Source organism: Rutilus rutilus (genome assembly GCF_951802725.1).
Source record: "Rutilus rutilus genome assembly, chromosome: 1".
Taxonomy (NCBI): Eukaryota; Metazoa; Chordata; class Actinopteri; order Cypriniformes; family Leuciscidae; genus Rutilus; species Rutilus rutilus.
The window spans coordinates 14,741,144-14,759,688 of NC_140209.1; the positions used below are offsets into that span (position 1 = coordinate 14,741,144).

Genomic DNA, 18,545 nt, shown 5'->3' on the forward strand with positions numbered 1-18,545 from the left:
TGCTGTTCTAAAAGTAACAATTTATCACTTTAACCAGTAGATGGCTGCAGAGCACCACTATTTGCTATTTGCTTTTTGACTAACTGAAAGACATCTTTTCACAAGTTTTTCCAGTTGTTCTCATATCTACATATAATGAAATCACAATTATAATAATAAAAGTTACTTTTTGTACTGAAAAAAAATCTGTTTTTCAGTAATGTTATATATTATGATTAGAATCAAATGAATTTGGTCAATGGACAAAATTCATCCTCAAAATCAGAAACAACACAGAACACACAGACAGAAATGAAGTGGCACACTTTAAATTTGTAGAATTATATGAAAAACAGATGTTTGAAATAAATGATAAACTCTAAAAACTACAACTTTTCTCTTTGTAACATCCTGATCAGGTTTGATTCTAATCATAATGGAACATTATTGAAAAACTGTTGTTGTTTTTTCAGTACAAAAACTGCAAAACTTTGACAAAAAGTAAATTTTATTGTTATAATTGTGATTTCATTATATGTAGATATGAATCTAACTGGAAAAACTTGTGAAAAGATGTCTTTTAGTTTGAAACCTTTAGTACTTTTAGAGCTCTGCAGCCATCTACTGGTTAAAGTGATTTTTTTTATTTTTAGTATGTAAATAATTCAAATTCTTTACTTAACCATTTGTAAGTGATGGCGATTCATGTCCAGAGGAGATGGGGGAGAAATACTGGAAATACCGTGTTCATCTCTTAAAGTGTCAGTTCTTCCAGAGGCCAGTTGCTTTAGTTCAGTTTAGTTTGCTCTCCTTTGTCTATGAGCTTGTTTTTGCATTACAAAGTCGGGTTGAGACTGAGAGTGAGAAACAGGTTGCAGGTTGTTTTAATTATATTTTTAATGCAGTTTTTCTCTAAATGTTCTTTTATCAGAGTAGATACTTCTTGTAATCCTACTCGTGATGAATTTCAGTATTTTGATCTGTAAGCTTTTAATTGTTAAACCTTGTGCAATATTACATCTGTGGTGTTACTTCAAAACATATCTGAAATGTCTTTGCTTCAGAGCCATTTAAATCTTATAATTGAATGTTTTTAGACTGTGAAGTGGTTTTAATTGTTTTATATTGAGCAATTAAACATTTCTTTTAAAAATTGTATTTAAATGATCAATGAAACTGAGTCCTTCCCCTTAACTGTCACCGTCCCACAGGTGGGACGTTTGCCCATATATATTTAAAACAATAATATCTTAGTAAAAACCTAAAGTAATATTGACAAACTATATATCATTTGAAAGCTTACAATCTCTAGTTTTCATATTTGGTGGCTGTTTTTTTAAATAAATTACAGAGGAGCAGTAATTTATCAATTTGCAACAAGAATATTTCATATTCATTAGGCGTGTTTAGGCCTTTATTTTGAAATAGAAATAAACATGAAAAATCATGAAAGATTGGAAGAAACCTCAGTTTGTTTTCATGCCAAGAGTTCAAAAGATAACACCAATTAAATTTTATGAGAAAAAAAGGTCTGAAAATGTTTAGAATATAAAGAAAAATATTATGGATTCTCGATTTGTGATGGGGCACGCAGCGAGCTATAGCGCACATGTGCTCTTTTTATGTTTATTAAAGGTTTAAATCAAATAAAATACTGCCAAAACACCCATACTATTTCTGAATAGGATGTATCCTTCATACATTGTATGAAATTATGGAAATACATGGTTCAGATCACTCAAAACATATATGAAAATGGAGACGCCCTTATATGGTCAGTAAGGAAGCTGGCTGTCCATCTAGTGAAAAAGTCTGGTACTGCGCCCAAATAAAATCTTACTGAAAGCTCATTTTTTGAGATATCAACCTAAAATATGGAACACAACTTGTTTATATTTTTTGCTTTAATTTTCTAGCAGTTTTAGAGTAAAATATATTTTGTAATATATATATTTTATATAAAATATAAATAATTATATTTTTACATTCTATATTTTCATAAACTCAAACTTATATAATTTTTTTTTTCTATTTCACTTTCATAATTTATTTCACTTCTACAATAATCTGGCAAATGTCTTCTTAAAAACAAGACCAACCATTTGTCTATATTCCAAAGCATTCTTGAATTACAACCATTTAAGTTTGTATAGTGATTTTTTTTTTGTCTATGCGAAAAAAGGGGGGGTGACAGTTAAAGGGTTTTTAAAGTAATTTATTTATTTATTAATTATTACCTAAAGTTGCACATCCCTGCTCATTTTAGAACGAACCAAAATTTGACTTCAAATATTGTTAACACCAGAGACATTGACAAGAAGGACTTGCTATTTGTGTTCGGGGTAACGAACGGGGATCAGCCAATCAGCGCTTTCGTTTTGAGTTAGTAGAGAGAGTGACCACGGGCAGCACATCGTAGATATTTCTGAAGTGCACAGTTGTCGTCTGTGTCGTTATCTGTGCATGTGTGCGTTCAGAGACATGTGAGTACCCTGGTGTAAATGTTTACAAATGTGTATTTTGGTGCCTTAGGTTTTTTTATGAGTGTTGTCTATTCTGGGAGACTCAGTTGGAATGCAGAATGTTAGCATAAAGTTCGCTAGCATTATGCTAATACCTAGTATTATTAGTGTTACACTACTATTGTGTTTATGTGTGTACTCACCTGACATTATAGTTATTATCGGAGTGTCTACAATGGTTGTGTAATAGAGAACTATGTTTTTTGGGTTGCTGAACTGAGACCCAGCAGTAAAAGGCTGTTCTAATTTAATAAGGAGCTAATGTGTGTTATCTGGTATATTAATTGGTTATTTGATATAAGCAGCTAAAGTTACTTGAAGGGAAAGTTGTTCTAATTACCATTTATTAGCTTTACTTATTGCATCATGTCAGCACTGTCGTTTATGCTGATATTTTTCTTTGCATTGTTTATTGTAGAACCACACATACTGTACACAGTGTGTACTTGTGTTTTTTAATCAGTTATTCTCTGAAAATCTTCCCTCATGCTCTCAAATCTCATTCATATTATTTTTACATGTAAAATAATATCAAAGGTTTGGCAAATTGGCGCCAATAATGCTATGCATTTTTTCTTATACCTTAATCATTCAATCATCAACACAACCCATAACACAAGAGTTGTGGACTCATTTGATTATCTTTAGGATCTTTTCTGGACATTTTTGGAGCTTAACAGAATATTTGTATTCAATGAAAAATATGTATCTTTCAGAAATGTGTACATTTAAAGAACAAATACCATTTTGAAAATATAAATAATAGAAACAATCACCATAAAATGACCATAACACAAAAAAGACTGTCAATATCTCATTCCCAACTAAAGTAAAATATAAATATATTTTACAAATTAAAAAATTCTGTAAATAACATGTTACTTTTCTCAATACTCCTATTTGCTGAAAGTGAAATACTCAATGGTGTTTGGTTAATTCTTTTACCAATGTCTCTGCCTATGCATTTGCTTCCACCTCCCCTTCTCTATCCCCTCAGACTCGTGTTTCACAGATCCAGCACATCCAGGGAAGAGGCGCACGGTGGTTAAACTTACAGTGGTAAAATTAAAGACAAGAAACACACATTCTGACATATAAAATTAATAACTGGGAATTTTATTAACATTAAATCGTCCCTCTGCCATTTTGCATGATTCTTTTGCAGGAGACAGACTTTTCTTTCTTGATCACGTCCATCAGGTCTAAAAGACAAATTAAATCAAGTGAGTTTCTATGGAATATTTTATGCAAACAACCAGCTAATCATGGCTTACTCATGCAGTTTAAAGTGACGTTCAAGACATTCTCCTGACTCTACTAACACTCTACTAACACTCTAATGAGAGTTAGTCAGACATGAAGGTACAACATTACTTATAGTCAACAGAATGTGTTAAAGGGACCATCAAAATGAAGTGAAACCATGTTTTGTAATCTTTTAAACTAGTAACATCTATCTCTTGACCCCCTCGCTTGTCAATGCAGGCCTCTGTTGTTGTTGTTCCTTCCCTTTAGTTTGGTTTTATACATAGACAGTAAAATAAATGGACACAGCGACCCCACAGACTTCAACGGAGAAAAGTGAAGTCCATTAGAAGCACTCACTTCCTGATGGCCTAGCGTACTGCGCAGACTCAAACTGAGCTTGATGACGTAGATGTGACGTGAGTAACCTGTCTGACAGCTGTGAGTCTTCTAGTAGCTGTGCCGAGAGAAATCTGAATCATTCCCTTCCGAATCTCACAGAGACGGCGAGCGTGAGTAGGAGCTGTCCATGAGCTACTTTTGCTAAGTATTCTGATTAATTATTTTGCCTCCACGTCCCCCCGATTGCCTGCGAGCTTCTCCTCTTGTCTATACGGTAATTTCTCTACTGTGTACAAAAACGGCTTCTACGGGGCCATAGCGTAAGATACAAGGTTAATGGAGCCTTTTAAACATTGTCGTGTTTCTTTAGAAATAAATAATGGACAAATAGAGTCTTTAAATGCCTCAGATGTGAAGTTATAGTAAAGAAGGTACGCTTTCCGGATGCTGGATTACCCCCTTGGTTTTATACTGGGAATAAACAGGCCAGGCCAGTGCTGCCACCTTGTGGAAAAACTGAGTACTGCAAAACAATGCAATTCAATGTGCGACCTGCGTGGCAACATTAAATCAGGTGGCGCACGATCTATACTGATTGATTTTGTATCACATGCACTGTATGCGGACCCTTACGTACACATATAAACCAATATACACTTGATTAACAGAAATAATCTTGAAGCGTCTCTCTCATCTCTGTATCTTAATAATCCCCATAGCAAATACAAAATTCTGAACGGATGTTTGAAAACATGAAAACACTGTTTGACATTCTTCTCCATAACAAGTCAATGTCAGAAACAGAAAGTTGCGCTGCTTCATATAGTGCTTTATTCCTGCTTTTCCAGGAGCGCCACCTACAGTGAGAGAGTGAATTTGCATCTACTGCTATTTTTTGCATTGGTCTGAACAGAGAAAATGCATGTGAAAATCAGACTGAACTTTCGTGTTGGTGTGAACATGAGTGAACATGAACAAAATGTGCTCTCGCTCATCATGACTGTTGGGAAACTAACTTACACAGAATTGTTTCTCAGCACATAAAGATGAACTACTTACCGTTATCTCAGATTGTGTTGGATGGTTAAACACGTTACACATGGATCTTCATGTGTCGCTTCAGGTGACATTTAATAGAGAAAATAATTCCACACTGATCACACTTCAACTTCTCTCCAGTGTGGATCCTCTCGTGTTTTTTCAGAGGTGTTGATTGACTGAATCTCTTGTCACAGTGTGAACACTTGTAAGGTGTTTCTCCAGTGTGAATTCTCTGGTGCACTTTTAAATTGTTTGCTGAAGTAAAAGTCTTCTCACACTGAAAGCACATGTACTCTCTCACACAAGTGTGTATTTTCTCATGTGCATGTAAATATTGCAGCTGTGTAAAACTCTTTCCACACACAGAACATGAATGCGGCTTCTCCTTCATATGAACTGTCAGGTGTCTCTTCAGGTCTGATGCCCTAAGAAATGTTTTCCCACACTGATCACATGAGAACGGCTTCTCTCCGGTGTGGATCTTTATGTGTTGCTTAAGATTTTGTTTGTCTGAAAATCTCTTTCCGCACTGATCACATGTGAACGGCTTCTCTCCAGTGTGAACTCTCATGTGAATCTCAAGTTTATGTTTGCTTGGGAAACTCTTTCCACACTGAGTGCAGGTTGTAGATTTCTTGGCTCTTCTTTTCTTTAAAAATGTCTTTTTAGTCTTTGAGCAACTCAAAGGTTTTTCTCCAGGTTTGACATGATGTTCGTCCTTCACTTCACTCAGTTCTTCACTCTCCTCCTTCACTTCACTCAGTTCTTCACTCTCTTCGCTCTCTTCAATCAGGTCTGACATGAAAGAGAAAATTGAACTTTTATTTTCAGTACATCAAAAGGACATAAAAATGATGTAAGACTGCTACATAATATTATCATGAGGTACACCGATCTTGAAATTTTTATTTTTTAAAACAATATAGAAAAATCTCACGGTAATAAGCAGGTTTTCTACTGATACGAAGCTTAATGCTAATCGGTGAACTATCATTTTAAGTTTACAGTGTCCATAGAAATTCCCAGCCTGATCTCACGGCAATTCGTACGAATTCTACGAGGTGGCTAATTCGTACGAATTCATACGACCTCACTCGTACGATTTTTGCTAAATCGTATATATTGTACGAATTGCCCAATTCGTATGAATTCATACGAATGACCTACCCCTGACCCCGCCCCTAAACCTACCCATCATGTGGGTTTAGACAAATCGTACAAATTCGTACGAGTGAGGTCGTGAGATAGCGTTGAAATTCCACATACTGAAAGTCAAGAGTGACCGCAGCTTTAACTAGTTTTAAATTAGCTATTTTTATTAGCATTATCAGTGTCCTACATGTGTCACTCAACCCTGTTACTCCTGACATGATTTTCCTTATAGTTACTGGTAAGGTTGTATTTATTATAAATAATAGAAGTGTCGTATTTATTGAGATATTTCTTCTTATAATAACGTTGGTAACAGAGTTGATGAATGTGATCAACACTGTACAGTTTGTGTAAAAACAGAGACAATGGATTGAGATTATTTTCTTGTCCTCCCATCATGCAGTAGAAAGAGCCCAGATGATGTCACTTCCTGTGTCACAATTTTAAGAAATGCTCTTATGCTTACAACCCTGTCAGCCATTCTGGAAAGTTAATTTACTTGTTATAGTTTGTCGTTTACTCTGTTAATTGCTAATGTAATTAGCCTATAATGATAACTATATTGAAAAATGTCAAACATATTGGCAACATTGTTGCAAATAAATGTTACATAGCTAGAATATTTAGTTTGACCTGATGTTGACAAACAGCATAAAAGTGTATAAACCTCCCATTACTGATCATTTGTTGAAAACTAACTATAACATTTGACCCATTTCATAGTTGAACTGTTTATCTAAAAGTGATGAAGTGCTTGAATGTTTCTAACATGAATGTTCTTCAGCATCATGAATGAATGAAGAATAAACACCAACCTCTTTGTTCTTCAGGATCTTCAGTGTGTTTCATTCTGCAGGGTTCTGGATCACTCATGTTCTCACTGTCCTCTTTAATAAACTCAGTCTTTGCAGATTTCAGCTCTTCCTGATGCTCTGATGCTCGCAGTGGTGTAGTCTAGTTTTTTGTAGTGAGTATACTCTAATATAACCCCCCCCCCCCCCCCCCCCCCCCACATTACTTTTAGAAATGGTGTTTTTGGAAAAAAAAATATTTTAAAATACATTTTACTGTGCAATTTCTTTCTAATTAATTTGAGTTCGACCGAACTTTATTTTGGTGGGTTGTAGACATTCGAGTTTCTGTGTGTTTTAATAAACTATTATTATTATTATTATTATTAGGCCTGAAGTATACTCCGTGCAATAGTACTATATTTCTGTTATAATTTCTTCAAGTTATACAGAACTTTTAATTTGACAGGTTGTCGTAAAGACATAACAGTTTCTGTATGTATATGAAACGAATGAATGACGATAGTTTTATCAAATGAAATGGTGAAATTCTCATCAAGTGACTCTCATAGCAGCTCTGCGATGAAATGCACATGTAGCTTACATCATGCCTCGAGTCACGCGTGCTTTTGTGTGTGTGTGTGTGTGTGTGTGTGTGTGTGTGTGTGTAGTGGAGGAGCACACACTGAGCGCTCATTCCCAGAGACGCGTAGAACAATTGCAGTCTCTTTTAGCTTTAATATTCATAGACACTAGTCCATATCGAGATTTGATTCATAGTACAGCAGCTACTTTTGATTTATTCATTAAAAAATAGCAAATTCCGTGACGTTCTGCTTTATATAGCAAGTTCCATTTGTGACTGGATTCCGCGATTCGATCCGTCGCTTCGCAAACACAGACGGGGTGAATTTATGAATGAAAGTGTGAAAGTTCTGACACAAAACGAAGTTGATACGTATCCTCACGCTTTTTTTAAGTGGGTATACGCAAATCCTTGGCCTTTTCTAGTGGGTATACGGCGTATACCTGCGTATCACGTAGACTACACCACTGGATGCTCGTCTTCACTTGTAGCTGATGGGAATTTACAGCACTTATGGGTTAATTGCAGTGGGTGGATCTTCACTGATGATGTAATTGCAGTGGGAGGAGCTTCACTGATGATGTAATTGCTGTGGGAGGGGCTTCAATTATAGTAAATTTTAGTGGGAGGAGCTGATCTGCCCAAAATAAAATATATCATTTACGGAGTTTGTTTTTATACTTATATCACATATAAGCATTTATTTCTGTTGGTCTGTAAAGTAACTGATGCTAATACACAACTGTTTTTATTTTATTTTTTGCACACAAAAAGTATTCTCGTCACTCACTAAACTTATGGTCGAGCCACTGAAGTCACTTGGACTATTTTAACAATGTCTTTACTAACTTTCTGGGCCGGCAAGTTTCGTTTACAATAGAAGCATATGGAGGAGTGAGACAGCTCTCAAAAAAATATCTTAATTTGTGTTCCGAAGATGAACGAAAGTCTTACGGGGTTGGAACAACATTAGGGAGAGTAATTACTGACAAAATTTTCATTTTTGGGTGAACTAACCCTTTAATAAATAAATACCTCAGCCTGTTGACACCAATGAAATGAGCTTTAAGTGGCCATTTACAGGAGATCTGAAGACATCAGCATAATAAATTAGGTGAAAACAGCAACTTTTGACGTGAAATATGGGTATAACTAGCCCATTTACTGCCCTAGTACAGCAGTTGTCACTTTAAAAGTATGCATGTGAATTAAATGTTGGACAATGGCCTCATGATCACAGTATGCTAATGCTGTGAATCTGATGCGAGGGAATTGCAGAGTGAGGACTGTTGTGTCTCTCACACCTCTAACACACATGTGTGCCATTTGCTTCACAGGACAAACATGCTTCTTCCCATTACTTACTATGGATGTGTTCTAACATGTTTGGTCTCATCTGACAGCTTATGAACTGAACAGAATTATGTTGAACTAGACATATTAAAGTATTGTAATGTACAGTCTAGGCACAGCTGCTGAAAGATGCACTGAGGAGAATATGTTAATGTACTTCTCCTTCCGTCTTTAGGTTTCGGTGTTGATATTGCAATCATCTTTAACAATCCCTTGCTATGGGTATAATAAGAAAAGGAATGTTTTCCTATACAGTATGTTGTCCCATTCTACTGTGTTTGACCGGTAAAAACAGATTCCTGACTTTCAGTGTGGCGATGTAGGAGAATGCAGCAGAACGGACGGTCTTTTCGCCATCCGTACTCCAGATCTGCTTGGTTTTACAAATATTCGTCAGAATGTCTTCCTTATAGTGTTCATCAGAACAAAGAAAATGATATAGGTCAGACAATTTGAGTAACTGATGACAGAATGTTCATTTTTGGGTTAACTATCCCTAAAAAAAATTGTAATACAGCCAATTAAATACATGTATAACGTTATACCCTTAAGTTTTCTGCGCTCAAAACGGTTATACTGGTTGTACGTTAGATGGCGCTATGGAGTAATTTTCCCTGAGCAATTGCGCAAAAATAACACTAGGGAGTTTGATTCAAATCGTCAATTTAGTTTTATATATTTCTTTATTTTAACTAGAAATTAAAATGAAACTGAATAACGTTAATTAGCTATAATTAGTAATGAATTTTAGTTGAGAACCACTGATGTAAATAATTTGAAAGAATATAGCTTAGGCCTTATGTCCATAAACCAACTAAAAATACCTTTTATTACCTTATTGTTACTAAAATAAAAATGAGGAGGTAGAGGTAAAAACAAACAAAACAAATATAAACCACAAATTGTTCTTATTTTTTTTCTTACCTTTTTTCAATGTTCTGAATCCAATCAATTTTGCGATCTTACTGTCGATAGAAGAGTCACTACACTCATTATATTATCGTAATTAAATTATTAATGTATTGTTATTAATTATTATTGTTACAATTATAGTGGCTAAACATTATGTGTTCTGATTTTTTTGTGGAAACAAATACATTGTTACAATTTTCAAAACTTTTAATAATAATAATAATAGGTAGGCTATGCATGTTATTAACCTACTATTAATATATAAAAACAAATATAAAAAAAATAGTATAGGCTAATCAGAACAGTATTATTGTTTATACAGTTTACAGTTTTCATCTCGTCTGAGACTCTGACCAGCTGCATGAAAGCTCCTCTGGTGCACCTGCCAGCACTGACGGCAAACTGGAGCCCAAACATGGCGTTCAGCATGGTGGATTTCCCAGAGCGCTGAAGCCCTAAAACTGACAGCACAAAGACTCTGGTCTGGTGTCCCAGTTTCTGGATGAGTTCTTCTAGAACAGCAGAGATCCAGACAAGAGGAACATGAGCAGCATCTCCATCCATCAGCTCCAGTGGAAATCCAGAGATCATCATCTCTGCGGCAAGACTCGGGAGAGAAGAGAAGTCAAGCTGCAGGCCTTTCTTGTTCTTCTCCACAGATGAACATGATTCATAGATCTGACCGATCTCCCTCATGATGTGCTCCAAACCAAAGGCAGCTTAAAGTTCCTCAGATAATTTCTCAAGGTGTGTTTGTTTAGCTTTATGTTGTTCAGATTTATTACTATTGTCTTTCAGTTTCAAGACTGTTGACCATGTTTCATCATACTTCTGGAGTAGAGCAGAAAGGTCAGCTGATGTGTGTTCATCCAGGAGGATTCTGAGCCATTTGAGAAAAAACATCTTATCATGTTTAGCATTTGAGTTCATTTCTTCAATAAATTGCAACATAAATTTGCTGATGTCACATTTATGCTGTTTTTTATGGATTATCTTCATCTCTGTTTTTTTTTTTGCACTTGATACCATTTCTATATTTTCTCCTTGAGGTCGATGTAGTTCTTTGTTCTTCTTACTCCACTGATACCACAGTTTCCCTTGGCATATATATACACAGAGGTTAAATTGGGCGTGAGTTTTTTTTTTTTTCTCAAAAGTTGGAACTTTTGCGCGCTTCCACATCCCGCGCAACTATGGATCTCCCAGGAACATTCATTATATATTGCTGCGTACATTTATCCATGTCGGAGTTCTGCAGTAGCCTACATGCGCATGGCCTGCGCGAGCGGTGCGCGATCATGGCCGACTGACGAGATTAAGCAGCTGAACAAGAATACGGCCGTGTCCCGATTGTTCTCATCTCAGTTCCGCCGAGACAAAATAGACATGCCATTTAAAAAATCTTTCATTTATTGTCAGAAAGATGTTTTCAAAAGCATCACTTTCATCAAATTTTATGTGACATAATTTCCAGACTGCAAACAGGCACATCTGGACACAAACGAGCATGCTTAGGCCTATTGGGGCTGAGCCCTGGAGAGCCCCGGCCCAATTTAACCATGTATGATACGAGCAAAGGTTTGTAGTTCACTTTGCAATTTACAGAAATTGTTTTTTGATGAATGTTTACTGAATTATAATTTATTGACTTTTCTATATATAAAAATGTGCATTTATCATCCTGAAAGGGCATCTTTTTCAGGGCTGTAGTTTTGCTTATAATTGTGCAAAGTATTTTTAAACTAACAGGTGAACAACAATAATGGAGCATCTTTAATGATCAAGTGCTTTGAATGTGTACACTTTTAAAACTTCCATTCTTGTATGTTCAAGGGCTAATAGCAAAGCAAGGGCCTAATAATAAAATACTTTTTTTTCTTACAGTCCATCTTATAGGGTTCAAAAAGGAACCGTGACAACAGGCAGGTTCTTCTGCCACATCAAAGGTTCTAAAATGAACTGAGAACATGTGCCAAATAAACAGTGGATCATTATAGCACCTATAGGTTCAACTTTGTACCTTTTTTATAGTTAGAAGTTATTTGCACTTTAAAGTTATTTTTTGAACCCCAAAGGTTCAGTCTCTTTTAAGAGTGCAGTTTAATAGTCTTTTTATCATCTATCCTGACTCAAATAATGTGTTTCTAACAGCAAACACTCAGAATAAAGTGAGATGATCTGCTGATGATCCTGAATGGCTTGTTGAATGAGTGTTGATAGTCTGAGGCTCATCAATATTAACAGATCTGCTGAAAACACTCTTTATTTCATGACAATAGTTCCTGTTTTCACCTCATTTATTATGCTGATGTCTTCAGATCTCCTGTAAATTGACACTTAAAGCTCATTTCATTGGTGTCAGCAGACTGAGGGGATTTGTTGGTTACATTATGTAGCCTACATTTATTTCTGTGTTTATGATTTAACTTTTTTTTTCTTACTATTATTTATATTTGGAAGAATTTAAACTATGTATATTCTTTTCTTTATTTCTAGATACCTGTATTTTATTAAAAAAGCAGAATAATGCTAGGATTAGCAATTCAAATAATGAATGAATTGTTATTTCTCACAACAAATTCACTGTTTTTCAATCAGTGATCAGAATAATCAGAATCAGAATAATCACTTTCCTCCTGAGACCCGAGAGCTTGCCTGGTGTGCATTTTATAATTGTTCTTGCTATTTGGGATAAGTTGGACCTAATAAGTATAATAACTAAAATTTGTTTTTGTACTGGAAGTAGTTTTTGCAGAAAATGATGTCCTCATGCGAGGACAGTGGGTCTATGTTTTACCATTAAGATGTCCTCATGCAAGGACAGTGGGTCTATAATTTACCATTTTACTAGCAATTATGTGAAGTGTCAGTACAAATGAAGTGATAAACACTTGACAAAATCTTTACTATTATATATTATTATTTACTATTATAAAATTTTATAATAGTACTGGTAATGGCCAGCAGGGAGCAGTAGAAGGCCACTTATTGGCTCACTTTCATTTTGAAATTCTTGATTTTTACCAGTTTTCTGCACTACAGCAAACCAGTTTTTCCATGTTAACTCAATAATTCATGCTTACACACACACACACACACACACATACACACACAGACAAATGTTGTTTTTTCAATGCTATTGTGATCCGTCTAAAAATTCCCAAGTTTAGCTAACCACATGGTAGAATAAATAACGTAATATAGTCCCAATGTCCTCAAACGAGTACTTCACATTTACTGATGTCCTGGAGTGCTACTATTACTAAAATATGTCAAATTTTAATCCCCATATGATGATGGAGACAGTATTGTACATAAATACATTTGTTTCATTCATATAATTTGAATAGATTTTTTACCTGGGTCATTTTTCTTTCGGGAAGTGTTTTGCTGATATTTTGCTGATTTTCCAGCCATTTTCTTCTCACTGACATTGGTGTAATGTTGTTATATCACCACAAGATGGTGTGGGCAGTGTCCCTAAATGTGGCCAACATGTCTAAGATTTACAAATTTGACTATCATTGTGTCAAGAGGCAAACATGTAATGTCCTCATATGAGGACGCAGGGACTCAGGAGGTTAAAAAAAGGCATTCTGAAAATGTATCATAATATGTTAGAAGTGCTAATAATATGTTGCATAAAAGTGTCATTTAGTATAAAAACAAACTCAGTAACAGATATATTTTAGATTTTAGGAAGATCAGCTCCTCCCACACAAATTGCATCATCAGTGAAGCTCCTCCCACTGCAATTATACAATAAATGCTGTAAATTCCCATCAGCTACAAGTGAAGACGAGCATCAGAGCATCAGGAAGAGCTGAAATCTGCAAAGACTGAGTTTATTAAAGAGGACAGTGAGAACATGAGTGATCCAGAACCCTGCAGAATGAAACACACTGAAGATCCTGAAGAACAAAGAGGTTGGTGTTTATTCTTCATTCATTCATGATGCTGAACAACATTCATGTTAGACACATTCAAGCACTTCATCACTTTTAGATAAACAGTTACACTATGAAACGGTACAGAAGGTTCTGGTTTTTTCTTCAACAAATGGTCAGTAAAGGGAGGTTAGAGACTTTTTTTGATTGATTGTCAACATCAGATCAAGCTAATACTATTTTAACTGTTTTATTTTACATTTATTTTAAACCTGGTTCCCAATTTGCAATTTTGCAACAACTTTACCAGAATTTTAGAAGATTCTTCTTTCAGTAACGTTGATAACAGCGTTGATGAATCAGCACTGTACAGTAATTAAAACCTTTTTAGTAAAATAAATATCAGTCTCAAAGTTGGTGTCAAAATATGGCAGTATTGTATATTTTTATGTTAAAATTATGTTAGATAATTGTTTCATTGATCAAATATATTTAATAGTTCTTGCTAAAGAAACATGGGATTCTAGATGTTTTAAAGATAATAATTGGAAGATAAATTTACCTCATTCATGGAAAGTTTCAAGGACATATGATCAGTTTATAAAAAGGCATAAAATTATCATAATATTTTATAGAAATTGTCTACTTTTTTATATTACATCAGGGCTCACTTTCATTTCCTTCCACTTTATATTTCTCTCATTGAATTATTTTGATGTACTGAAATTTTTATTTAATAAATTTTTCGTTCATGCCAGACCTGATGGAAGAGAAGGAGGAGAGTGAAGAACTGAGTGAAGTGGAGGAGGAGAGTGAAGAACTGAGTGAAGTGGAGGAGGAGAGTGAAGAACTGAGTGAAGTGAAGGAGGAGAGAGAAGAACTGAGTGAAGTGAAGGAGGAGAGTGAAGAACTGAGAGAAGTGAAGGAGGAGAGTGAAGAACTGAGTGAAGTGGAGGAGGAGAGAGAAGAACTGAGTGAAGTGAAGGAGGAACATCATGTCAAACCTGGAGAAAAACCTTTGAGTCGCTCAAAGACTAAAAATACATTTTTAAATAAAAGAAGAGCCAAGAAATCTTTCACCTGCACTCAGTGTGGAAAGAGTTTCACAACGAAACAAAGTCTTGAGATTCACATGAGGATCCACACTGGAGAGAAGCCGTTCTCATGTGATCAATGCAGCAAAACATTTATCTGGGCATCAGACCTGAAGACACACCAGACAGTTCATACGAAGGAGAAGCCACATTCATGTTCTGTGTGTGGAAAGAGTTTCTCATGGCTGTATAGTTTACATGGACATCAGAAAATCCACACTGGTGTGAGAGAGTACATGTGCTTTGAGTGTGAGAAGACTTTTACTACAGCGGGCAGTTTAAAACAGCACCAGAGAATTCACACTGGAGAAAAACCTTACAAGTGTTCACACTGTGACAAGAGATTCAGTCAATCAACAAATCTGAAAACACATGAGATGATCCACACTGGAGAGAAACCGCACACGTGTGATCAGTGTGGACAGAGTTTTGCTTTTAAAAGTGTCCTGAAGCGACACATGAAGATCCACACTGGAGAGAAGCCGTTTAAGTGTGATAAATGTGGGAAAGATTTCAGTCGATCTTCACACCTTAAAGGACACATGAGGATCCACACCGGAGTGAAGCCGTTCTCCTGTGATCAGTGTGGGAAAACATTTATCTGTGCATCACACCTGAAGTCACACCTGACAGTTCATACGAAGGAGAAGCCGCATTCATGTTCTGTGTGTGGAAAGAGTTTCTCATGGCTGTATAGTTTACATGGACATCAGAAAATTCATACTGGTGTGAGAGAGTACATGTGCTTTGAGTGTGAGAAGACTTTTACTACAGCTGAACATTTAAAACAGCACTTGAGAATTCACACTGGAGAAAAACCTTTCAAGTGTTCACACTGTGACAAGAGATTCAGTTACTCATCATCTCTGAAAACACATGAGATGATCCACATCAGAGAGAAGCCGCACACGTGTGATCAGTGTGGAAAGAGTTTCTCTTTTAAAACTCACCTGAAGCGACACATGAAGATCCATGCAGTGGAGAAACCGCTTAAACACAGTCTGAGATCACAGTAAGTAGTTTATGTTCATGTGCTGAGCAACAAAGTCTCTTCTGTGTAAGTTAGACACACATCACTCTAATAATAAGACTATCGATAGGCGAGACCACGCATGCAATGCTAGTGGGCTAAAGCTAGTAGCGGAAGTTCGGAAAGTTGGATATAAGTAGCAATATCAAAGCAATCCGATTGTTTTTTATAGAGAATAGTATCGGAGATATGTTCACACGCGGTAAAAATAGAAAATGTTCGTTTGTAAATGAGTGTAAAGAAGAAAATCAAGGATTATGAATCAATTCGACAGAGCTCCAAATACAAACAACGTGCTCAGTCGCAACGCATGAAAAATCGTGTCAATTTAATTGACACATCACTCTATAGCCAAATCTCTCCTCTCCACGTATAGCCGTTGTGTGGTGAGCACAGGACACTTTGTTGATTGATATCTATTAACTTGCGCTCTCTGACAGTAGGTGGCGCTCATGTAAAGCAGAAATAAAGCACTATACAGGGCTCTAGACTGCAAGTAAATGGAAATTCATTATAATCCATTATAAAGCTTGAAAGAGCCAGGACATTTTTTTTATATAACTCCGATAGTATTTGTCTAAAAGAAGAATGTCATACACACCTAGGATGAGTTGAGAGTGAGTAAATCATGGGCACTGACTTGGAAACCAGGAGAAACTTTGTGCCTTGAACGAACAAGTTCATGAAGTTTTAAGTTATAAGGCTTTTAAGTCCACAAATCACCAATATTCCCTGTGGATTTAATGTAGTAATGCTAACTGTAACCATGGTATTGTGGCAGAAATAGTCAAATGTTTTTACATTATTCATTTCAGGGTTCGTACATCCTTTTGAGAGTAAAATTCAAGCACTAATCAAGAACTTTCAAGTCCTTCACACTTTTTATAGCTCTTCAAATTTTTTTTTATATTATCCAGTTTTAATGTTATTTTTAATGTGATGACCAAAACCATGATTTGTTCATCCTTCAAAGATTGTTAAACTAAACATTGATTGTTAAACCATTTGTAAAACTAAATGTTTCAAAGTGTAGGAAAACAGTAGACCGAAGATTTAAAACTACAGTTACAGTTTATGTGTTATACTTAAGAGTAAAGAAAGAATATTCGCTGGAATATATATCTATGTATAGATATATATCTATGTATCTATGTATATCTATGTATATCTATGTACACTGGGGATTTTGCTGTGTATATATATATATATATACACAGCAAAATCCCCAGTGTTAAATTAACACTGCTCAGAGTTTATATGAGTCCACACTCAGAGTGTTATAATTAACACTGAAGCAGTGTTAAAGTTAATGAGATAATTAAGTGATTAATTGATTAATTGAGTGATGATTGAGCATTATTGAAGACATATTATGTTAATAAGCAGAATCACTGAAGGAGAATTTTTTTTTTTTTTATGGTCACCATTATGGTGATGGGTGTTTAGTTTAGTTGGACTCTTGACCCTTACTTTATTAACTTTAGATTTTGTTTGGCTGCTGTAATTCGATTATAACAGCCAGATCAACAAAGAGAAAAGGTGTTATGATGGTGTTGGTTATGTTTTAATATAATCATTATTTCACAATCATTTAACCTGAATCACTGAACTCATATAGAGCCTAATTTTTTAATTATATATACTTTATTAATTATAGCAGCACTGTCCTTGAAAAGCATAATATTTTTTAACTTTTACAATGTAATCCAAATCATTTCCTAAAAGTGGTTCACATGCTTTGCTTTTTTTTTTTTTTTTTTTTTTTTTTTTAGACACAGACATCAAGAATCAGCCTGTGAATCTCAACAATGGTGACAATAATAAAGCATGTTGCAGTGCATTCTGGGTACCACCAATCAAAACTCATTCATGGCTCCCATCATGCATTGCTGCATGAATAAATAATGAGCTTATGTTCAGAGTTGATCTGTTTGTCACCATTGTTGAGATTCATACGCTAATTCCTGATGTCTGTGTGTGCCTGAAAAGAACAATTTTTAAGAATTTTCTTTTTTTTGTAATTGATTTGATCATTTGGTTTTCATTGAAAAGGCTAAAAATGGCATGCTCGACAAGGACAGTGCTGCTATAATCCATTAGGGAAACTTAACTCAGAAATTTTACTCTCAATGAGTTCAGTGATTCAGGCCAACTACTGATTATGTTAAAACACAACCAACACCATCAGATCACCTTTTTTCTTTGCTCATCTGGCTGTTATTGTAACTGAATTACAGCAGCCAAACAAAATCTAAAGTTAATAAAGTAAGGGTCAAGAGTCCAACTAAACTAAACACCCATCACCATAATGGTGACCATTTAAAAAAAAAAAATTCTCCTTCAGTGATTCTGCTTATTAACATCATATGACTTCAATAATGCTCAATCATCACTCAATTAATCAATTAATCACTTAATTATCTCATTAACTTTAACACTGCTTCAGTGTTAATTATAACACTCTGAGTGTGGACTCATATAAACTCTGAGCAGTGTTAATTTAACACTGGGGATTTTGCTGTGTATATATATATATACAGGGTTGGGGAGTAACGGAATACATGTAACGGCGTTATGTAATCAGGATACAAAAATCCAGTAACTGTAATCC

General features: G+C 35.3%; 1 protein-coding gene across 1 annotated transcript in view; it reads left to right on the plus strand.

Moving 5' to 3' along the window:
- The first annotated feature begins 2,399 nt into the window (after nt 1–2,399).
- Nucleotides 2,400–18,545, plus strand: part of LOC311291021 (uncharacterized protein) — a 72,199-nt gene continuing 56,053 nt past the window's right edge. The window contains exon 1 of the mRNA XM_084409840.1: nt 2,400–2,462. The gene's annotated coding sequence lies outside the window, so the exon portion shown is untranslated. The remainder of the gene's footprint in view (nt 2,463–18,545) is intronic.